Here is an 18,003-nt window from a genome sequence, read left to right as displayed (position 1 = left end):
CTTGGAGTTACTAGGGTAATGGGTTGGGAGGCTTAGCCCCTCTTTGCACATCTTTGGTACTAGAAGCACTTGTGTAATGTTCACATGCGATCCTGGTTTGGGAGCTTATTTATGTTTCCTAACTTCCAGCAGCTTTCCATCTTTCCATCCCAGATGAGCTATATGCAATCACCTACTTCAAGGCAAGGCCAGAAGAGCTGAAATAGGAAGGGTAGGATTAAACTCAGAGATAAATTGGGTTGCTTTTAAGTCTTAGGCCTAGTCACTAGTTTTAATATTTAGTGGAGTTTCAATGTATAGGGCATCCCAGCTGCTACAGAAGGGCAACTGTTTGTGGAGGTTGTGCAACTTACCAGAAAAGCATATTTGGCAGATCCATTGTTAGAATTGTAATTAGCTAGAAACATACTGGAAAGCTTAAAAGCCTTGACTCACTGGATGACATGGGACAACATTCCCAGGGCCCTAATTTCTCCAGCTGCAAAATGGAGAGACTACTTTGTCCTTCTTTAAATTCCAAATGTTTTAGAAATGAAAGGTGAGTGAGGTGCCATTGTTTGTTTATTTTTTAGGAGGTACCGGGGATTGAAACTAGAACCTTATACATGGGAAGCAGGTACTCAACCACCGAGCTACATCCGCTCCCCAATAAGAGTTGTTTTTTTTGTTTTGTTTTGTTTTTAGGAGGTACTAGGAATCAAACCTAGGACATTGTGTGCAGGAAGCAGGTGATCAACCACTTCAGCCATAATATTAATACATCCACTCCCCCCTTATTTTTATTTTTCATTTAATTTTTTTAGATTTATTTCTCTCCCCTTCCATGCCCCCCCTCAGCCCCCCCCTCCCAGTTGTCTGTTCTCTGTCCATTCACTGTATGTTCTTCTGTGTCTGCTTGTATTCTTGTCAGTGGCACTGGGAATCTGTGTCTCTCTTTGTTGCGTCATCTTGCTGCATCAGCTCTCCGTGTGTGCGGCGCCACCCTGGGCAGGCTGCACTTTTTTCGCTCTGGGCGGCTCTCCTTACGGGGCTCACTCCTTGTGCATGGGGCTCCCCTATGCAGGGGACACCCCTGCATGGCAGGGTGCTCCTTGTGCACATCAGCACTGCATGTGGGCCAGCTCATCACACGGGTCAGGAGGCCCTGGGTTTGAACCCCATGTGGAAGGCAGATGCTCTATCCATTGGGCCAAATCCACTCCCCCCCCTTATTTTTATAAAGTATTTGATTTAGTCCTCATCTTCATTGCCCACTGTCTGTGTTTATACCTGAAAAAAAACAAACATTTTCCTGGGGACCACCATAATTTCCTCCTATCCAGATTATTTCAGTTCAACATATATTTATTGGGAGCCCTCTATGTGCCAGATACTCTTCTAGGCACTGGAGATCCAACAGTGAATGAAATTAGACAACAGTCTATCTGTCAGAGTTTCCATTCTAGTGTGGGAGACAGTGGACTTATTAAAATAAATGAATTATATATAATATGTAGGAACGTAGTAAAAACTCTGGAGAAAAATTAAGCAAGGAAAGGGTGATGAGAAGTGCTGAATTGAATGGTCAGGGTAGGCCTCATTGAGAAAGCAACATTTGAGCAGACTTGAAGAAGGAGAGTAGTACAGCTATCTGAGGGAAAAGCCTGATCAGAGAAGATGATTTCTTTAGAGGCCCTGAGATAGACACATGCCTGGCATGCTTGAGGAGTCATGACAAGGCATGGATGAAGCAGAATGAAGATGCGGGGAGAATAGGAAAGAAATGAGAACGGAAATGTAATGGGTGGCAGATTGATGTAGATCTTTGGGTCCTTGGTGAAGTGTGGGGTTTTACTTTGAATGAAGTAGGGATCTATTGGAGGGTTGCTGTTTTTTTTGAAAGGTTTATTTATTTATTTCTCCCCCACCATGTTGTGCTCACTGTCTGCTCTCTGTGTCCATTCATTGTGGGCATTCTGTGTCTTCTCATTTTCTCTTTAGGAGGCACCGGGGACCAAACTGGGATCTCCTATGTGGGAGAGAGGCATTCAATCATTGAGCCACCTCCACTCCCTACTTTGTTGTATCTCTCATCATGTTTCCTCTTTGTGGCTCCTTGTGTCATCTTGTTGTGTCAGCTGGCTGCACCAGCCTGTTGCATCAGCTTGCTGTCTTGCTTCTCTTCTCTAGGAGGTACCATGAACTGAACCCAGGACCTCCTATGTGGTAGGTGGGCGCCCAAATTCTTGAGCCACTTCCGCTTCCTATTGGAGTGTTTTGAACAGAGGAGTGATGTGATCTACCTTATATTCGAAAAGGTTTACTCTTAATTCTGGTAGTGCAAATGGACTGTACAGAGTAGGGAAGGGTGGGAAGAAGGGTGAGCAGTTAGGAAACTATTGTAAGAATCCAGGTAAGAGACAATGATATCCTAGACTGGGGTGGTAGTGGTAGAGATGAGAAGTAGACAGATTTTGAATATGTTTTAGAGGACAATTTTGCTGGATAAAGAATTCTTGGCTTGTGGTTTTTCTCTTTCAGGATCCTAATTGTATCATAGCACTGTCTTCTCACCTTCATGATTTCTGAAGAGAAATCCACACTAAGTCTTAGTGAGTGTAATGGTTTGCTTCTCCCTTGCTGCTCTGAGAATTTTCTCTTTATCTTTGGCATTTGACATTCTGAGTAGTATGTGTCTTGGAGTAGTTCTTTTTGGATTTTTTCTGATTGGAGTATAGTATGCTTCTTGGACTTGTAAATTCATTTCTTTTGTGAGAAATTTTCAGCTATTATTTCCTCAAATACTCTTTCTGCCCTTTTTTCCTTCTCTTCTTGTGGAACCTCCATGACACATATGTTGTTGCATTTCATGTTGCCATTCAACTCTCTGAGCCCCTTCTCTATTTTTTCCATTCTTTTCTTTCTTCAATTTCAGCTGTTCTGTCTTCTGTATCAGTTATTCTTTCTTCTTTCTAGTCCGCTGTTGTAGTTTTTAATGTGTTTTTTTTTAAAGATTTATTTTTAAAAATTTATTTCTCTCCCTTTCCCCTTTCCGCCCCCCAGTTGTCTGCTCTCTGTGTCTATTCTCTGTGTGTTCTTCTGTGACAGCTTCTATCCTTATCAGTGGCACTGGAAATCTGTGTTTCTTTTTGTTGTGATCTCTTGTGCCAGCTCTCTGTGTGTGTGGCACCATTCTTGGACAGGCTGCACTTTCTTTCATGCTGGACAGCTCTCCTTACGGGGTGTACTCCTTGCACTTGGGGCTCCCCTACGTGGGGGACACCCCTGTGTGGCAGGGTACTCCTTGCGTGCATCAGCACTGCACATGGGCAGCTCCACATGGGTCAAGGAGGTCCGGAGTTTGAACCACGGACCTCCCGTGTGGTAGGCAGATGCCCTATGCATTGGGCCAAGTGTGCTTCCCTTAATGTGTTTTTGATCTCTCCCATTATGTCCTTCACTTCCATGACCTCTTACTTTTCTGTTCAGGATTTCAAATTCATCTTTGTGCTCATTCATGTCTTTTTTTTAAAAAGATTTATTTATTTATTTCTTTTCCCCCCGGTTGTCTGTTCTCTGTGTCTATTTGCTGCATCTTCTTCTTTGTCCGCTTCTGTTGTTGTCAGCAGCATGGGAATCTGTGTTTCTTTTGTTGCGTCATCTTGTTGTGTCAGCTCTCCGTGTGCGCAGCGCCATTCTTGGGCAGGCTGCACTTTCTTTCGCGCTGGGCAGCTCTCCTTACGGGGCGCACTCCTTGCGCGTGGGGCTCCCCTATGCGGGGGACACCCCTGCGTGGCATGGCACACCTTGTGTGCATCAGCACTGCACATGGGCCAGCTCCACACAGGTCATGGAATCCCGGGGTTTGAACCGCGGACCTCCCATGTGGTAGATGGATGCCCTAACCACTGGGCCAAGTCCGTTTCCCCATACATGTCTTCTTTTTTTTTTAAAGATTTATTTATTTATTCTCCCCCGCCCCAGTTGTGTGCTCTCTGTGTCCATTCACTGTGTGTTCTTCTGTGACTGCTTCTATCCTTATCAGCGGCACCGGGAATCTGTGTTTCTTTTTGTTGTGTCATTTTGCTGTGTCAGCTCTCCGTGTGTGCGGCACCATTCTTGGGCAAGCTGCACTTTCTTTTGCGCTGGGTGGCTCTCCTTATGGGGCGCACTCCTTGCACGTGGGACTTCCTTACACTAGGGACACCCCTGTGTGGCACGGCACTCCTTGTGTGCATCAGCACTGCACATGGGCCAGCTCCACGCTAGGTCAAGGAGGCCAGGGGTTTGAACTGTGGACCTCCCATGTGGTAGGCTGATGCCCAATCCATTGGGCCAAGTCCACTTCCCCATTCATGTCTTCTTGATGTCATTTATCTCTTTAGCCATATTATCTTTCAACTCATTAATTTAATTTTGGAAATTTGTGCATATCTCACTAATTAGTTCTCTCAAACCTGGTGTCTGTTCTGGGGCTTTTAAATATTCCTTTTCGGGAAACAGACTTTGGCCCAGTGGTTAGGGCGTCCGTCTACCACATGGGAGGCCTGCGGTTCAAGCCCCGGGCCTCCTTGACCCGTGTGCCGCTGACGACAACAGAAGCGGACAAAGAAACAAGACACAGCAAAAAGACACAGAAAACAGACAACCAGGGGAGGGGAGGGGAATTAATTAAATAAAAATAAATCTTAAATAAATAAATAAATAAATAAATAAATAAATAAATAAATATTCCTTTTCTTGGATCATATCTTCTATTTTCTTAGTATGGCTCATAATTTTTTGCTAATATCTAGGCATCTGATTAGAATGTAGTTTAATCAGATGCTCAATTTCTTTCTCTTTTGTAGGGATTTATAGCAGGAGGCTGCGTATTACCACTGCTCTTTGATTCTTGGCTCAACCTGGATTGTTAGGACTGTCCCTGATGTTGCTTGAAACTGGGCTCTGGAGCCAATAATTGGTTGTAGACCAACTTCCTAGGGCCTTCCATAGGGAGGCTGTAGAGGCCAGAAAAAGGCTCTCTTACCTATTTTTAATTTTCTCATGTGCACTTTCTTGGTCTGCCAACAGGTGGACATTCTTTGGCAGCTCTCAGTTCAATTCCTGGTTGGAATGTATTTGTTGCAACACAGAAAAGATCAGTGTGATAGAGCTTCCTCGCCTGGAGGCTAAGAGCCTAGTAATTCAAACTTTCTCAGAGATAGTTCTTCAGCCTTCTATGGTAGCCCCCTCCTCTTTCCTGGTTGGAAACACCTCCACTCCTCTCTGAGTCCTCAACAATCAGTCCTAGTTAGTAGAGATGGAGAGATGAAGGGTTGTGTATCTTTAGCCCCCCTTGCTGGCTCCCAAGGCAAACAATGGTGTGGCCCCATCCAGCCTGGAAACGCTCCTGGGACATAGCCAACCAAATTTGTGAGTCAAAAGCTGAATTCCCTTTCCTGGGGAGATGAGTCCTTAAGAATCAGTTTTGGGAAGTGGATGTGGCTCAACTGAAAGAGCGTCCACCTACTATATAGGAGGTCCAGGGTTCAAACCCAGGGCCTCCTGGCCCATGTGGTGAGCTGGCTCATGCGAAGTGCTGCCACATGTAAGGAGTGCCATGCCATGCAGGGGTGTCCCCTGCGTAGGGGAGCCCCACGCTCAAGAAGTGCACGCTGCAAGGAGAGCTGCCCCACACAAGAAAAGAGCAGCCTGCCCAGGAGTGGTGCCGCACACATGGAAAGCTGACACAGCAAGATGGTGCAACAACAAAAAAAGAAACACAGATTCCTGGTACCATTGAGAATGCAAGTAGACACAGAAGAACACACAGCAAATGGACACAAGAGAGCAGACAACGGGGCGGGGGAGGGAAGGGGAGAGAAATAAAAAAAGAATCAGTTCTGGCTAGAAGAGAGGGAGATTGTGAGGGTGGGATTTCTCCAGTCCTGTGTTGGCTCCCAGGGCAAACCATTGTGTGGTCCCACCTGGCCTGGAAGGGCTGTTGGGAAACAGCAAACCAAATTTGTGGGTCAGAAGTTGAATCAGCCTTAGGCTGTGTCCCTTTCTCTCCCCTTTCCTGCAGTGGTGAATCCCTGGAGCCCCCTTTATCTGTAGTCGCAGGCCCAGAGGCCTGAGAATTCTAAAGTGTCTTTGTGTGGGGAAGGGTGCCAGCAGCAGAACCACTGGTTTCAACTCTGGTTTCAGTTCTGTGGTTGCAATTCCTCTCCTTTGTCCCTCTCTCTAGGTGGTGTCCAACCTTCACCTGGTGTCCTAAACCCTAGAAAATGTTTTTCCAGGCTGTTTCAGTCTGTCCTCTAGCTATTTTTCTGTGTCTTTCTAGTCTGCCATCTTTCCAGAAGTCAGTCCCAAATAAATTTTATTGATATATATTAATAAATCATACAGTTCACCCAAAGAGTACAATCAATGGTATTTGGTATAATCATAAAGTTGTGTAGTCATCACTTCAGTCAGTAGTGCATTTTCATTATTTTAATACTACTACTACTAATAAAAAACAAACAAGAAACTTCTTCACCCCTCAATCTCTCTTTCCCCTACTGTACATAGCAGCTATTTCTGATTATTCTTGCACAATTATTTATTAAGTAGTTTTATTCAGATATATTCACATACCATACAGTCTTTCTAAAGTATATAATCAATGGCTTTTAGTATAATCACAATGTGATATCCCGGGACTGGGGATTGAACCCAGGACCTCGTATGCAGGAGCTGGCACTCAGTCATAGAGCCACATCAGCTCCCTAGAGTTCAGTTTTAAACATGTTAAGTTGGCAAGATATGTTAATTGGGTAATTTCTTTTTTTTTTTTTCTTGGATATTTTAAAGCAAATCCCAGGCAACAAGACTGTTACCCATAAGTACTTCAGTATATATTTCTAACAGATGAAGAGTGTTTCTGTTTTAAACAAAACCACAGTACCTTACCACCTGTATTAGTGAGCCAAAGGGGTGCTGGTGCAAAACTCCAGAAATTGGCTGGCTTTCATAAAGGGTATTTATTTGGGGTAGGAGCTTACAGATACCAGGCCATAAAGCATAAGTTACTTTTCTCACCAAAGTCTATTTTCATCTTTTGGAGCAAGATGGCTGCTGATGTCTGCAAGGGTTCAGGCTTCCTAGGTTCATCTCTTCCAAGGTCTTGCTTCTCTCTGGATTCAGGGTTCCTCTCTTCCTAGGGCTGCTTCTTCCTTGGCTCAGGGTTCCTCTTTTTCTGGGACTTGCTTCCGTTTCCTCTGTGAGCTTACTTCTCGGGGCTCCAGCTTAAGACTTCAGCATCAAACTCCAAGCCCCACCAGAGGCAGGGCTGAAGCCTAGTCTAGGGCTGCAGGCTGACCTGTGTGAAAGAAACCGATTCCTACCACCACTGTTATTTTCAGTCAGCCTGGCTTCCCCTCAGGCTGGGGGTGGAGTCAAAATGGCGGCCACTGGCCTCTTTCTGACTTGGGCAGATTCACACCCCAGCTGTTCCCAGGGTTATATCTTAGTCAGCCGAGTCTACCAATCACTAGCCAAAATTGGCAGCCAACCATCTCCTCCTCCCCTGTTTTTGGGAAACGGAACTTCCAATTCCAGCCACAGAATAGCTCCTGGGGTGGCTCATCTGCCAGAGTAGTATAATCACCACCCTCCTCGGCTTGACCAGTAATTTCCCCAAGAGGCTGGCGCAGGTCCCCGCAGCTTCCTTCCTGCTGGAGGTGACTTAGGCTAGAGCTGAAGTCTGTTCTGGATGGAAAGAAGCTGGTCCCTACCAGCTTCCCTTGTGCCAGGCGTGGAGTTAAGATGCTGGCTCCTGGCCTCTTTCTGACTTGGACAGGCTCAAACTTTAGCTGTTCTCAGGGTTATACTTTATTTTATTAACACATTTTTAAAAATTATTAAAGTTAATAGATCACATAGAACTTAACATTAAAAAAACATGAGGTTCCCATATAACCCACTCCCCACCCCCCACCCCCATCATTTTTGTAAATTGTATTTTTTTGAAGACACATCACAAAAAAGGTTACATTATAAAAAATTTAAGAGGTTCCCATATACCCCCAACCCCCCACCCTACTCCTCCCACACTAACAACCTCCCCCATCATTGTGGCACACTCATTGCACTCGTCGAACATGTTTTGGAGCACTGCCACACCATGTGGATAGTAGTTTACCCTGTAGTTCACTCTATCCCCCTGTACATTCAGTGGGTTATGGCAGGATATATAATGTCCAGCATCTGACCCTGCAGTATCATTTAGGACAACTCCAAGTCCCATAAATGCCCACTCATCACATCTCTTCTTCCCTCTCCCTGCCCTCAGCAACTACTGTGGTCACTTTCTCCACCTCAATGATACAGTTTCTTCTATTACTAGTCATAATAGTTTTATAGTAGAATATCAGTAAGTCCACTCTAATCCATATTTTATCCCTCCATTCTGTGGACCCTGGGATGGTGATGTCTACCCACTTCTATATCAAGAGGGGGCTTAGATTCCACATGGCTGATGGATGCAATTCTCCTGCTTGCAGTTCTAGATACTCTCAGTTCCCTGGTGTGGTGGTTGACCATGTTCACCTCCCTGTTAGCTGACCTGCGTAAATCCAATGAACCAGAAAATAGGAGTTGCAACTCTGCTGAGACTCAGGGCCCAGCTGGTACATGGGCAGTCCAGAGATTCAAGACCCCTGAGTATACACCATCCCTAGCACCAACCAAAGGTTCAGTAAAAGTGACAGAAGAGGCATATGTAGAAAGGTCACATCTGAGTCCAACTCCATCACACTCAGGGACACAGATTCCAAAGTAGGGCCCACTGACATGGTACTGACCTCCAGTGCTATCTGCTATGATCATATCCTTGTGGGCCTCAGGAGCCGTCAGGAAAACCAGTACCTGGGGTTGTATCCACCTTTGCTGTTTCTGGGGTCCTCCTGAGGAGTGCATAAGTGTAACCCCTCTGATGACCTCCTGGCTCTTTTTTGAAGACTCTTAGCCATATAACTCACGTGTCTTTGCCATTTCCCCCTTTTATTCAAGGTCAAAAAGCAGTTTTTAACATATGAGCCTACATGTGGGCTGCGATATTCTGCTGGTCTGAGTTGACCCTTTCATTTATTTTTTTATTTTTTACTTATTTCTCTCCCCTTCACCCCCCGCCCCAGTTGTCTGCTCTCTGTGTCCATTTGCTGTGTGTTCTTCTGTGACCGCTTCTATCCTTATCAGCGGCACCAGGAATCTGTGTTTCTTTTTGTTGCATCATCTTGTTGTGTCAGCTCTCCATGTGTGCAGTGCCATTCTTGGGCAGGCTGCACTTTCTTTTGTGCTGTGTGGCTCTCCTTATGGGGCACACTCCTTGTGTGTGGGGCTCCCCTATGCGGGGGACACCCCTGTGTGGCACAGCGCTCCTTGCGTGCTTCAGCACTACACATAGGCCAGCTCCACACAGGTCAAGGAGACCCTATCCATTGGGCAAGTCCGCTTCCCTGAGTTGACCCTTTTATTCAAAGTCATTTTCTATTTACATCACCAGCTAGTGCTTGGTAGTAATCCCTCAGCGCCAGGGAGGCTTTATCCCCAGGAGTCAGGTCCCATGCAGGGGGCAATGTAATGCATTTACATACTGAGTTTGGCTTAGAGAGTGGCCACATTTGAACAACATGGAGACTCTCAGGAGGTAACTCTTAGGCATCCTGCAGCTCTAGGCCTAGTTCATATTTCAGGCACACAGACTCATAAACATTGCCATGAGTATCAAGGGCTCATTGTTGGAAAATCCTTCTTTGTTGGTCTTTTCCGTTGTACTTGGGGGATTGTTGCTGTTCCATTGGAGAATGTGATAGAGCTCCCCTGGCTAGGAACTCTGTACTCCCTCAGTGTCGTTTGTAACTCTTATCCAAACATTTTTACGTCCCCTAAATACATGCCCTGGAGAACTCCCTCCCAACCATGTGCCCCCCCATCAATAATATTCCATACCAGTGTTCCTCCTCTGCCATTGTTGAACCTCTCTGTGTTCCAAAACTTCTTCAGCAATGAAGCCTAATATATTGCCAAATTCAATTAATAGAAATGAAATAGGAAATGAAATATAGTGATGGGTTTAAAGATCAGAAGTATACATATTAATTTAGAAATACTAAGATAAAATAAAAATAAATTGTTGTATTAAAAAATGAATTATAAAGATTTATTTTTAACGTTTTGCCTTTCATCACTGTAATAGGTGTTGCCCTGTATGTACAGTGTCAAGGCACTTTCTTTCATTTCATTCTCAATGTCTACATCTATTCCTTAAAAAATTTTTTTTCTAATTTTTGTCATCAAAAAGTTTTAGATCACAGTAATTCATGTATACAGTAGAGGGAACTCCCATATATCCAATATCAAACCCTTTCCCCCTTCCCCAGCAATGATCTTTTTACATGTCCAAGTTTCATTTGCTGCAGCTGATGTACAGATTTTGAAAGATAGCTTTCAAACATGGTTCCATTTTGGTTTACTTTACAGTTTATATTTTAGACTATACAATTTTCTAAATTTTTAGTTTCCTGATGTTTTACATTATGGTTTACATTTTAGTTTATAGACTTGTATACGTTTTTGGTGTATGTTAACATGTCCTATATCCATTGTTACATGATCTTGTGGAACACTTTCATTGTCCCCCAGATGCCCTGCTTCCATCTATTTTTTACCTCCCTCCCCCTCTCCTTGGGGCTCAAAGTGACAATCAATCTTCACTTCTTGAGGGACCAGATTTACAGATACTTGCAACGATGTTGAGGGCTTGACACACTAGAATGCCCTAACCCATTGGGAGCCACTGATTCTTTTGAGGGACAGAATTCTGTTTGAGAACATCAGGTCTCCCCAGGATGTAGGTACAACCTCACACTCATTGTATGGTCTCCACCCAATGATTTAACACACTACGACAAACTGAGCACTCACACCCTCCCTAGTAGCTGCCCCTGTGCCAGATGCCCCCCCCCCCTTAGGGACCTTAAACATGTAATCCTTCTGTATCATATTTTCTAAAGAGTTTTCTCAACCTTATAGTTTCAACCATATAACTGAAATTCTCTCATTTTCAACTGTTTCCCCTGGTCGTCCCCCCAATTCCTTGGGCCATCTGACCCATCCTCCCAACCCTAGTCCCCCTCAAGCCTGCAAAACTCCACCCAATGGTATCCCTATGTCCCCATCTTATCTCTTTCCTGTACAAATACTTATCTCCAGCTTATCATAGAATTCATCCATGTAGGCGTCCGCTCTCAACCTTCCTCGCCCCCTCCAAAGTTCCTTTAAGCCTATCTTCCGGTCTCTAGTTCTTTGAAACAGCTTGATTTTCTTGTTTCATATCAGAGAGGTCATGTAGTATTTGTTCTTCAATGCCTGGCTTGCTTCACTCAACATAACATCCTCAAGATTCATCAATGTTATCACGTGTGTTTGTACTGTATTCCTTCTTACAGCTGAGTAGTATTCCATTGTATGTATACACCACATTTTATTAATCCATTCATCTGTTGATGGGCATTTGGGTTGATTACAATTTTTGGCAATAGTGAATAATGCTGGTATGAACATTGGTGTGCATATATTGTTTTGTGTCCTTGTTTTCAGTTTTACTGAGTATATACCCAGCAGTGGAATTGCTGGGTCATATGGCAAATCTATACCTAATTTTTTGAGAAACTGCCAAACTGTCCTCCAGAATGGCTGGATCCTTCTGCATTCCCACCAGCAGTGGACGAGTATTGCCATTTCTCCACACCCTCTCCAGCACTTGTAGTCTTCTGTTTTTTTGATAGTTGCCAGTATTATGGGAGTAAGATGGTATCTCATTGTAGTTTTGATTTGCATTTCCCTAATAGCTAGAGATTTGGAGCATTTTTTCATGTGCTTTTTAGCCATTTGTATTTCTTCTTTGGAGAAGTGTCTGTTTACATCTTTTTCCCATTTTTTAAATGGGTTGTTTGTCTTTTTATTTTCGAGATATAGAAGTTCTTTATACATGCAAGTTATAAGTCTCCTATCAGATATATGGTTACCAAATATTTTCTCCCATTGTGTAGGCTCTCTTTTCACTTTCTTGACAAACTCCTGTGAGATGCAGAAGGCTTTAATTTTGAGGAAGTCCCATTTATCTATTTGTTCTTCTGCTCCTTGTGCTTTGGATATGAAGTTCACGAAGCCATTTCTTATTACAAGGTCCTGTAGATGCTTCCCTATACTGCTTTCCAAAGTCTTTATGGTCTTGGCTCTTATATTTAGGTCTCTGATCCATTTTGAGTTGGTTTTTGTATAAGGTGTGAGTTGGTAATCCTCTTTCATTCTTTTATATATGGATATCCAGTTGTCCAGGCACCATTAGTTGAATAGGCCATTCTCTCCCAGTTGAGAGGGTTTTTAGGCTTTATAGAATATTATGTGACTATACATATGAGGATCTATATCAGAACTCTCAATTCTGTTCCATTGGTCAGTGTGGCTCTCCTTGTGCCAATACTATGCTGTTTTCACTACTGTAGCTTTGTAGTGTGTTTTGAAGTCAGATAGTGTGATTCCTCCAATTTTGTTTTTCTTTTTCAATGTGTCTTTGGCTATTCGGGGCCTCTTTCCTTTTCAAATAAATTTCATAGCTAGTTTTTCTAGTTCCTTATAGAATGCTCTGTTGATTTTTATTGGAATTGCATTGAATGTATATATCAGTTTTGGTAGGATAGACATCTTAATAATATTTAGTCTCCCTATCTGTAGGGAGCCACCCGCTGTGAGACCTACTTACAGCCTCTCACAACATGGCGGATCTCACAACATGGCGGAGTTCACAAATCTGCCCTGTCATTTCCTTATTCTTCCTCCCTCCTTCTTTGTTCTCCCCTTCCCGCTGCAACTCAGGTGACCACAGCAATACACATGCGCAAGGCGCGAAACACTGCAGACCTGGCATGAACTTTCAACCAATCCCCTCCTTGGACATCTGCCACCCGCAAAACCAGCCTATCACCTATGTACACGTTCCCTTCCCTCTCTATATATCCCCATGTTTTACCCCCAATAAACGAGGCTTGATCAGAATCCTGTCTTGCCTCCATTCTTCGTGTCTCTTGTCCCCGTCTCTGTGTCGTTTGCTTTGTTTCTAGATCCCCGAGCTTGGTCGGACGGGAGACGTCCTGTCGTATTGGCCTGGCCCGCGGGCGGGTCCGGGTCACCTATCCATGAACAGGGAATGTTCTTCCATTTATTTAGGTCTTCTTTGATTTCCTTGAACAGTGTTGTGTAGTGTTCTGTGTATAAGTCTTTTATATCTTTAGTTAAATTAATTCCTAGGTATTAGATTTTTTAATTTACTATTGTAAATGGTATTTGTTTCTTGATTTCCTCCTCAGATTGCTTATCATTAGTGTACAGAAATGCTACTGATTTTTGTGGATTGATCTTATAACCTGCAACTTTACTGAACTCATTTATAAATTCTAGAAGCTTTATTGTAGATTTCTCAGGGCTTTTTATGTATAGGATCATGTCATCTGCAAACAGTGAAATTTTGACCTCTTCCTTTCCTATTCGGATCCTTTTATATCTGGTTCTTCCCTCGGTGCTCGAGCAAGTACTTCTAAGACAATGTTAAATAGCAGGGGAGATAGAGGGCATCCTTGCTTTGTTCCTGATTTTAGAGGGAAAGATTTTAGGATTTCACCATTGTTAGTGATGTTAGCTGTGGGTTTTTTCATATATACCCTTTATCATGTTCAGAAAGTTTCCTTCTATTCCTATGTTTTGCAGTGTTTTTATCAAGAAAGGGTGCTGCATTTTATCGAATGCTTTTTCTGCATCTATAGATATGATTATGTGTTTTTTTTTCCTTCAATCTGTTTATTCAGTTTATTACATTAATTGATTTTCTTATGTTGAACCATCCTTGCATACCAGGAATGAAACTCACTTGGTCATGGTGTATAATTCATTTAATGTATTGCTGAATGCGATTAGCAACTATTTTGTTGAGGATTTTTGCATCTAGGTTCATTAGAGAGATTGGTCTGTAATTTTCATTTCTTGTGGAGTCTTTGTTTGGCTTTGGTATTAGGGTAAAGTTGGCATCATAAAATGAGTTAGGCAATGTTCCTTCTATTTCAATTTTTTGGAAAAGTTTAAGCAAGATTGCTGCTAGTTCTTTCCAGAATGTTTGGTAGAATTCACTTGTGAAACCATCTGGTCCAGGACTCTTCTTAGTTGGGAGGTTTTTAATGACTGATTCTATCTCTTTACTTGTGATTGGTTTGTTGAGATCATAGATTTCTTCTTTTGTCAATGGAGGCTGCTTATGTGTTTCTAGGCATTTGTCCATTTCCTCTGAATTGTCATTTTTGTTGGAATATAGTTTTTCAAAGTATCCTCTTATGACAGTCTTTATTTCTGTGGGGTCAGTGGTGATATCTCCTTTCTCATTTCTTATTTTGTGTATTTGCATCTTCTCTCTTTTTTCTTTGTTAGTCTAGCTAAGGGTTTGTCAATTTTATTGATCTTCTCAAAGAACCAGCTCTTGGTTTTGTTTATCTTTTCTAGTGCTTTCTTATTTTCTATTTCATTTAGTTCTGCTCTGATCTTTGTTATTTCTTTCTTTCTTCTTTCTTTGGGATTAGTTTGTTGTTTTTCTACTAATTCCTTCAATTGTAAATTTAGTTCTTCAATTTTAGCTCTTTCTTCTTTTTTGATGTATGAATTTATGGCTATGAATTTCCCTTGCAGTGTAGCTTTTGCTGCATCCCATAAGTTTTGATATGTTGTGTTATCATTTTCATTAGTTTCAAGGTAGTTATTGATTTCTGTGGAGATTCCTTTCTTGACCCACTGGTTTTCTAAGAGTGTGTTGTTTAACTTCCATATCTTGGTGCCAAATCTGGGTCTCTGGCCCTTGCAGATTTCCAGCTTCATTCCTCTGTGGTCAGAGAAATTGTTTTGTATAATTTCAATCTTCCTGAATTCATTGTGACTTTCTCTGTGCCTAGCATGTGGTCTATCTTGGAGAATGATCCATGTGCACTTGAGAGAATGTATATCCTGCTGTATTTGGGTGTAATGTTCTATATATGTCTATGATGTCCAGATCCTCTAATCCCATATTTTGTTTGGACTTGTGTTTGTCATATTTTGTTTGTTTGTTTCCTTCTTTTTTCTTTTTTGTTACTCTTACACTCTCCTCCAACTCTGCCTCTCCTGTTTTTTTCTTTCTTTCTGCAGAATTCCCTTTAGTATTTCTTGAAGGGCAGGGTTCTTGTTGGCATACTCTTTTAATTTCTGTTTATCTGTGAACATTTTGAACTTTCCATCATTTTTGAATGCTAGCTTAGCTGGGTAGAGTATTCTTGGTTGGAAATTTTTTTCTTTTAATACCTTGACTATATCATACCACTGCCTTCTTGCCTCCATGGTTTCAGATGAGAAATCAGCACTTAATCTTATGGAGCCTCCCTTGTATGTGATGGTTCTCTTTTCTCTTGCTGCTTTTAGAATTTTCTCTTTGTCTTGAGCATTGGATAATTTCACAAGTATATGTCTTGGGGTAGGCCTGTTGGGATTTATGGTGTTTGGGGTTCATTGTGCTTCCTGGACATGTACATCCATCTCCCTCAGTAGATTTGGGAAGTTTTCAGCCATTATTTCCTCCAACACCCCTTCTGTCCCCTTTCCCTTCTCTTTCTTCTGGGATGCCTATAATATGTATGTTTGTGCATTTTGCGTTGTCATTCAGGTCCCTAAGTCCCAGCTGGATTTTTTCTATCTTTTTACCGATCTGTTCTACTATCTGTTTGATTGCAGGTGTACTGTCTTCCACATTGCTAATTCTCTCCTCTGTCTCTTCTAATCTGCTGCTATATGCTGAGAGTGTATTTTTGATTTCTTGAACTGTGGTGTTCATCCCCATCATATCTGTTGCCTTTTTGCATATGTCTGCAATTTCCTCTCCAAGTGTTTTCTTCATATTGTTAATCTCTTCCTTTACTTCATTAAGTTGGTCTCTAATCTATGTTTTGAGAGCTTTTATTGCTTGTCCAATGTTCTGCTCCTCTTCCTGGTTTTTAGTTTGTTCATTGGATTTGGCCATATTTTCCTGACTATTGGTTTGGTTTGTAGTTTTTTTGTTGCTCTCTGTTCATCATTTTATCTTGACGGGTTTAATCAGTTCCTTAGCTTCTTTGTCTAGTCTTGGGGATTAATTAGTTGTTGTTCATGTGTAAGTGTTATGTCTTCTCTTTGTCGCTTTGTTCTTCTTACTCTATTTTCTTGTTGTTGGCTAAGTTCACTTTGAAGGAAAAGATTAGGGCCAGGGAAAGCAAAGATGAGTAAGAAAAGAAAATGTATAAAGTAGTATTCATAATAAATGTTAACAGAGCAACAATGTGAGATCTAGGAGAATGGATATTAGACTCATGTAAGTTGTGTAGAGTTATAGCAGTAAGTAGAGTACCTATAATGAGACAGTCAACTGAATATGGGGAGGAATATAGTATGAATTAAAAGGCCAGTGTTTTCATGAGAGAGGGAAAGAGAAAAGAAAGACAATAATATCAAGAGTGGATAAGAGACAGAAAGCAGAACAAAGGTATTAGAAATAAAAAGTCATACAATTTGGGGGCCAAAGAAAGGGAGGTGGAATGTAAGAGAAAAAGCAGATGATGGAGGATAGAAAGATGTGGGAAAAGCGGATAGTGTAGGTGGCCAAAATCAATACAGACAGAAAAGAGGAAATGGAGGATGCGGAAACACAGCAAGTGTGAAGCGCTCCCTGTATATATATAGAAATATATATATTTCTATATATGTAGAAATATATAATAGAAATATATTTCTATTACATAAAGAAAATAAAATAAAAAAAGAAGAAAAAGAGAAAAGAAAAAAAAGAAGAGAAAAGGAGTGGGGGGCAAAGAAAAGGGGGTAAACAAGCAAGAAAAAGAAAAAGAGAAAAAAACCTAAATAAATGAAAAAGTACCTTGGGGGATAAAACAGGAGAAAAGACCAGGAGACAATGCAATATTAGCAATCACATTAAAAAAAAAGAAAAAAAAAAGAACCAACATTTCAAGCTAGGAATCCTCTTTGCAGTTAAATAATATACTTAGGAATCTGACCTTCCCCCTTTCTCCTTTCCTCACTTCTCTCTCTCCCAGGGCAGCAGGAAAGCTGCCTGAGAGGTCTGATAGGAGATTCGAGTACGTCCTTGTTGAACCAATTCAACACAGAAGACTATGACTCTTTATTTCTAGTGTGAGAGAACCTACAGCTCATCAGAAACCCCAAATATGATATTGGAAGCTTGGATAGCACCTCCTATAGTCCCTCCCCCTTAGGTGTGCTAGGAGAGGTCTAATTGATTTTCTTTTTTCTTTTTTTTTTTTTTTAGGTTAAATTTAAGTTTTTATTTATTTATTTATTTATTTTTTTAATATTTATTTATTTTTTTAAATTACATTAAAAAATATATATGAGGTCCCATTCAACCCCACCGCCCTCGCCCCCCACTCCCCCCACAGCAACACTCTCTCCCATCATCGTGATACATCCATTGCACCTGGTAAGTTCATCTCTGAGCATCACTGCACCCCATAGTCAATGGTCCACATCATAGCCCAGACTCTCTCACGTTCCATCCAGTGGGCCCTGGGGGGATCTACAGTGTCCCGTAATTGTCCGTGAAGCACTATCCAGGACAACTCCACGTCCCGAAAACGCCTCCACATCTCATCTCTTCCTCCCGTTCCCCACTCCCAGCAGCCCCCATGGCTACCATTCCCACACCCATTCCACATTTTCTCTGTGGACATTGGATTGGTTGTGTCCATTGCACACCTATGTCAAGTGAGGGCTTAGATTGCACATGGGTACTGGATACACTCTTCCCGCTTCTAGTTGTAGACACTCTAGGCTCCATGTTGTGGTGGTTGACCTTCTTCAACTCCATGTTAGCTGAGTGGAGTAAGTCCAATAAGTCAAAGTGTAGGAGCTGAAGTCTGT

Source organism: Dasypus novemcinctus, chromosome 7 (assembly GCF_030445035.2).
Source record: "Dasypus novemcinctus isolate mDasNov1 chromosome 7, mDasNov1.1.hap2, whole genome shotgun sequence".
Classification (NCBI taxonomy): Eukaryota; Metazoa; Chordata; class Mammalia; order Cingulata; family Dasypodidae; genus Dasypus; species Dasypus novemcinctus.
Note: the sequence above shows the minus strand (reverse complement) of the source record.